The sequence below is a fragment of the Oratosquilla oratoria genome, chromosome 3 (assembly GCF_046742065.1).
Source record: "Oratosquilla oratoria isolate Oo_2021 chromosome 3, ASM4674206v1, whole genome shotgun sequence".
NCBI classification, from domain to species: Eukaryota; Metazoa; Arthropoda; class Malacostraca; order Stomatopoda; family Squillidae; genus Oratosquilla; species Oratosquilla oratoria.
This window is the reverse complement of record NC_134779.1, coordinates 6,541,919-6,549,418: the sequence shown is the minus strand read 5'-3', so window position 1 is coordinate 6,549,418 and position 7,500 is coordinate 6,541,919.

Below are 7,500 nucleotides of genomic sequence, written 5' to 3'. Positions count from 1 at the left end.
GCACGGGAGTAAAAATAGGCGACGTTGTGAGAAATAAAACTAGAACCAAAATCAAAGACGGAGATAAATGTCTAGTTTACAGAATTCCTTGGAAAAGCTGCCTCGCTAGATACTATGGCGAAACTAAGGGAGAAATTCACATGCGGACGATGGAAAACATAAATGACATCAAAGCCCACCGAACATCCAACTCATTAGTGGTACATATCGACAACTTTGGCCACCTGCCGGATTGGGAAAAAAAGAGGTGCTCCATAATGGACTTAACAACAAGGAAAGGAGGACAAATGAGGCAACGTATATTACCTCACTCCCATGTAGCAATCATCGGGACGGTTTTGTCAAGTTGGCGAGGGTAACAAGCGGCCTAATTATCCACGAGGCAAGACGAAAGCGAGATGGCAACAACATTGACCGTGGAGGAACCGGGTGAGCTGTGCGAATATATAAGTTGTCGTTGTCTTATTTGTGTATACTCTGAAGAAGTCCTAGTTGGACGAAACCTCGGAAATAAAATTTCAACGGATTCTTGGCGTTTAAACTCACCACCCTACCACTCATTCTGTCTTCACACCTCAATATATATATATATATATATATATATATATATATATATATATATATATATATGTGTGTGTGTGTGTGTGTGTGTGTGTGTGTGTGTGTGTGTGTGTGTATATATATATATATATGTATATATATATGTATATATATACTGTATTTATGTATATATATATATATATATATATATATATGTGTGTGTGTGTGTGTGTGTGTGTGTGTGTGTGTGTGTGTGTGTGTGTGTGTGTGTGTGTGTATGTATGTATGTATGTCTGTATATATATATATATGTATATATATATGCAGAAACCAATTGGATAAAAATGAATACCGAACGTTTTCGTCTATTCCAGATATCATCAGGGTACAAATAATAGAGAAAAAGACCAAAGGTCCTAATATGTACATAGTGGTAGAGGAACTGGGAAAGGTCCAATGTTACCCGATTCCAGAAGAATTATTTACAATCTTTTTAATAATAAAGTTATCTACATACATACATACATACATATACCAAGGCTTTTTCCCCCTTACAAGGGAGGTAGCCAAAAAGGAAAAGGCATAAAATCATTTCCACCCATTCCATCCCTGAATACACTCCACACCCCTCCACCCTCCCTCTTATCTGAGCACCTCCTGGATGGCGGGTCATCCCTGCACCTTGTCCACTGCCCTGGGTCAGAAGCAGTGTAGCAAGACACAACACATCCACAGCAACGCCGCTTCATTAAATCGGCGACCCCCTCTCTCTGTCCCCCCATTGCATAAAAGGAGAGGACGGGGAGAAATCCCTTCGGGCTGCGTCAAATTTTGCTCACACATACTACCTCACCCCCCATCCCCCCGCCCATTCCACCTCATGCAATCACAACATCATCCATATACAACCATTCTCCATTCACCCCTGTCTTCTGTCCTCTCCCGTCCTTCCTCAACAGACATTCCCCTCTTCCCCAAAGCCCCCTTCACCCCATCCATCCACCTCATCCTAGGACGTCTCCTCATGTTCACTCCCTCCACATCTGCCTTCCATACCTCTTTTACTAGTCTTTCTTCACTCATTCTTTCCATGTGTCCAAACCATCCTAATATTCTTTCATCAACCCTATCTCCCAGCTCCTTTTCCACCCCTGTGCTCCTCCTCACCTCCTCATTTCTCGCTCTATCTAGCCTAGTAACCCCCATCATACTTCTCAGACACCTCAAACTCCTTCTCTCTTCCTCTCTTATGTTCCATGTTTCTGCCCCATACAGTGCTGTTGGCACAATCACTCCTTCATACAGTCTCCTCTTAGCATCCATTCCCAAATGTCTATTCCTCATTACACTCTTTAATCCACCAAGGCATTTACTCGCTTCTCTCAATCTACATTCTACCTCCACCTTCACTCCACCTTTTCCTGCCACATTTGCACCCAAGTATCTAAAACTATCCACTTCCTCCGGTCGCTCTCCCTTAATGCTCACTTCCAGTCTACTGCCACTTTCACCCCTTGTACATCTCATCACCTTACTTTTACCCACATTTATCTTTAGCTTTCTTCTATCACATACTCTTATACAACTTATACAAACCTAAGCTTAAACTCATATTATTCTCAAAACTATTTTTAATGTAACATGATTCAATTATGTTCCTTTCTACAATGTTATGACATGATGTATTTGCCTTCTAATGTAATATGGTACAGATATGTTGACGACATATTGTGTATTTGGCCTTGTGATAAACCTGTGGATGAGTTTGTGTTAAAGTTAAATAGTATGGTTCCTTCTATAAAGTTCACATTTGAGACAGAAGAGAACAACACATTGCCTTTCTTAGATGTAAGTATTCATCGATGTGGTAGATATTTCAAATTTAATGTCTACAGAAAACCAAACAATGTTCTCTCATATATTCATTTCTATTCATACCATCACCAAAATACGAATGTTCTTGAGAGCGTTTAGAGTATGTTCTCTTGAGTATCTTGAAGATGAAGTAAAATTTAATTATAAGATTGGTCAGAATTTAAAATATCCAAAACATTTGATGGATAGAGCACAAGAAAAAATCAGAAGAACGTATTTTAACACCTCTCAAGTAAACGAATTTAAATTGAAGAACATTTTAACAATTCCATATCATGAAAATTGTATCACCCTTCCTGAAATATTAAAAAGCTTTGGTATTCAGGTGATGTAACAACAATATTGTTAAGAATTATCTCATTAGAAATTCTCCAAAAGAAAAAGAAGGATGTATCTACAGCATACCTTGTAAAGTGTGTGATTTTAAGTACATAGACCAAACAGGAAAAGATTTAAACAAAAGGATTAGTCAACATAAATACAATATAAGAAAGGGTCAAATGTCAAGTGGACTTTTCGTCCACCAAAAAGAGCTCTCCCATATTATTGATTGGCAAAACACAAAAGATATTACATCATGTCATAACATTGTAGAAAGGAACATTATTGAATCATGTTACATTAAAATAGTTTTGAAAATAATATGAGCTTAAGATTAGGTTTGTATAAGTTAGATAACTTTATTATTAAAAAGATTGTAAATAATTCTTCTGGAATCGGGTAACATTGGACCTTTCCCAGTTTCTCTGCCACTATGTACATATTAGGACCTTAGGTCTTTTTCTGTATTCTTTGTACCTTGATGATGTCTTGAATAGACGAAAACGTTCGGTATTCATTTCTTTTATTTTCCAAGTGGTTTCTGCAAGTATTGTTGTCACGTGTGCTTAGTGATTTATTTTGCATATATATATATATATATATATATATATATATATATATATATATATATATATATATATATATATATGTACGTATATATATGTATATATGTATATATATATGTATATATATATATATATGTATATGTATATATATATTCATATATATATATACTTATATATATATGTGTGTGTGTGTGTGTGTGTGTGTGTGTGTGTGTGTGTGTGTGTGTGTGTGTGTGTGTGTGTGTGTGTGTGTGTGTGTGTGTGTGTGTGTGTGTGTGTGTGTGTGTGTGTGTGTGTGTGTGTGTGTGTGTGTGTGTGTGTGTGTGTGTGTGTGTGTGTGTGTGTGTGTGTGTGTGTGTGTGTGTGTGTGTGCAATAAAACCACTTGGAAAATAAAATGAAAGGTGGCCGAACTTTTTCGAGAATTTAAGACATTTTCAAAAGTACGAACACGTTCGGTCGCCTTTCATTTTATTTTCCAAGTGGTTTTATTACACATTTTGTGAATCACGTGTTTTTGTGATTTATTCGCATATATATATATATATATATATATATATATATGTATATATGTATATATACATATGTACGTATACATATATGTATACATACATATATATATATTTATATATATATATATATATATATATATATATACGTGTGTGTGTGTGTGAGAGAGAGAGAGGCAGAGGGGAAAACACGCAAATAGAACGTTAGTTTATTCTTTAACTAGTTAAAGAATAAACTCTCGTTCTGTTTGTGTGATTTCCCCTCTGCCTCTCTCACAACCTGTCAAGATGTTGTCACATAAATACACACACACACACACACATATATATATATATATATATATATATATATATATATATATATGTACATATATATATATATATATATACAATGTATACATATACATATATATGCATGTATATATGTATATATATACATATATAGACATGTATATTTATATATACATATATATGTATATATATATATATGTATATATATATATATATATATATATATGCGTAAGTAACCACCAGGAAAAGTAAACTAACGAAGCAGAGCGCTTTCGTATAATTACATCTGCAGTGCTGATATAAAGAAGGAATTATAAAATGAAGATACTAGGTACATAATATATGCCTGAGTGAGACATGGTAAAGAGGGAATTCGGAGAGGTAGTGGAAGAAGTAAACGTGACATTTGATACCGTCTTGGTAACCAACAAGTATGGGACAATTTCTCATAACTGGTATATTACAATTTAGATAATTTTTAAATTTCATGGCAAATATAACTATCTAATTTGTACATACCTTGATGGAGATTAATATTTATTCCCTTACTAGATTTTATCAAACTGCATCCAATTATATTTCTTTCTGTGGTGTTATTGTTGTATGTGATGACTTTAGCGTTATCCCAGTCAACTGGGTGGTTAAAATGGTTCATGTGGTTGGATATGCCGCTAGATTGGTTTCCCTCTCTAACGTATTTCTTGTGTTGATTGATTCGTGTTTTGAGTGTTTTAGCTGTCTGATCAACATAAAACTGATTACATGATTTACAAGGTATTTTTTACACACATTCTTTATCACTGTTGGCAGAATTACTTATGAGCAATTGTCTTACAGTGTTCTTATTGTTAAAATCTAAATTAATGTTAAAATTACTTAATATATTTGGAATGTTTTTCATGTTCTCTTGGTACGGCAGAATTAACAAGTTATTCATATTGAAAGTTTGAGCTGACTTAAGGTTATGAAATGTCTTTTTAGCACAATTGTAAGCTGTGTCAAAACATGTGTGGGGTATTGCAGCTTAGTACTAATATCGTAAATACATCTTATTTCATCATCGATTTACTCTGGTCTGCAAATGCATAGGGTCCTAAGAAACATCGAAGAAAAAACAGATCGTTTTACACCATCAGGATGTGAGGAATAATAGTGTATATATGAAAAAAATATTGGTTGGTTTACGATATACACTAAACTTCATCTCACTTTCACGGCGGTAGCTATTACAATCAAGGAAAGGCAAAATACCTTCATTCTCTATCTCCACCGTGAACTATATGGAACTGATCAAATTATTAAGTTTACATAAAAATCCTTTACATTAACTTGAATGGGCCACAAAAATAGGATGTCATCAATACATTGCAGCCATATTATGTTAGAGGGAATGATCTTAAGCAATATTCTAGTTAAAAAAAAAACATGTATAAATTACTCAATACGGGGGAGAGAGGATTACCCATGCTCATGCCAAATTTCTGCGAATAGAATTTATCATTAAATTGGAACTTGCAGTCTTTAACACATTATTTAATAATTTCAATTAAGGTGCCTGAGGGTAATGGTAAATCGTGCTTATTTAACTCTTCTTTTAGATAGATTAGAAGATCATATGGTTGTATATGGATGATGTTGTGATTGCATGAGGTGAAATGGGCGGGTGGATGGGGGGTGAGGTAGTATGTGTGAGCAAAATTTGACGCAGCCCGAAGGGATTTCTCCCCGTCCTCTTATTTTATGCAATGGGGGGACGGAGAGAGGGGGTCGCCGATTTAATGAGGCGGCCTTGCTGTGGATGCGCTGTGCCTTGCGACACTGCTTCTGACCCAGGGCAGTGGACAAGGTGCAGGGATGACCCGTCATTCAGGAGGTGCTAAGATAAGAGGGAGGGTGGAGGGATGTGGAGTGTATTCAGGGATGGAATGGGTGGGAATGATTTTATGCCTTTTCCTTTTTGGCTACCCCCCTTGTAAGGGGGAAAAAGCCTTGGTATATGTATGTATGTAGAAGATCACCCAAAGGAACTTTATTAAATAAACTAACAATATCATAACTTACTAATTTAAATTCGTAATTTGTTTTTACCTCACCTAGTTTGTTAATGAGGTCTAAACTGTTCTTACCATGTGAAGTGGAAATAGTTCCAACTAGGGGACTAAGAATTGTATCGGAACTGAAGATATAATTATACGAAGGTGCTCTGTTTCGTTAGTTTACTTTTCCAAATGGTCACTTACGCATTTGTGAACACACGTACCTAGTGTTTTTAGTGTGTATATATATACATATATATATATATATATATATATATATACATATATATATACATACATATATATATACATATGTATATATATATGTGTATATATATATATATGTATATGTATATATATACATATGTATATATATATATATATGTATATATATATGTATATATATGTATATATATATATATATATATATGTATGTATGTATGTATATGTATATACACAGCCATGCTACAAGTAGAATATCCCATCGTTACCGAAGTTATAAGCAATCCTGAACATAAAGTATAGATAATTATAATTGACCTCTACTAACTTCAGCAGTCTATCAAACTAATGAAACATAATCATCCACTTACACGAAATTGGAAAGTGAGAAAACAAACATGCAAATCGATTGCTTGTCCACATATTGAAGGTAAACACAAGTTAAATTGAATACACTCAGCTGTGTGGTTACATTATGTGATTTAATCATATATCTTGTCCGATTATGGTTCGACTATGTACTTATCTCTGGAGAATTAATCAAAAAGAACATTAACTTGTAAGGTCACCTAAATGAACATTATATTGAACAAAGCATAAATGCAGAATAATTTACAAATAAACGCAGTTAAAGAATATATATATCGTATTGTAACGCAAAACGAACAAAATTATAAGCAAGTTCTAAATATCGTGTACACAACATAGATTTAAAAATATTTACAAACGCATTCAAAATATAAAATTTTACCGTCGCTATTATTCATTGGTCTATAATAAAGAAGCTAGATTCAGTGATACCTCCTATTTTTTTTAACCTATGGCAAAATTATACTCTGAGACACACCCCATAAACTATATGCTATAGTTACTGTCCAGTAGCAACGGCTTTACAGATTACGTATAATCACAGATTATTTATCCCAAAGTGGTAGTTTTGTTACAGATAAACAATGCAGTCATTCGCCGTTGTAAAACCAAAATACAGAAATATATGTTAAACAACAATGGTCAATAACTATTTCAACTTAGTTCGAGAGGAGTAGACCAACTAACTACTCAACAAGTTTAGTAAAGAAAACCTCAGCTAAAAATGAGGTCGGAAAAAGTGAAGACTATCAATATTACGAGGCTGTGATGT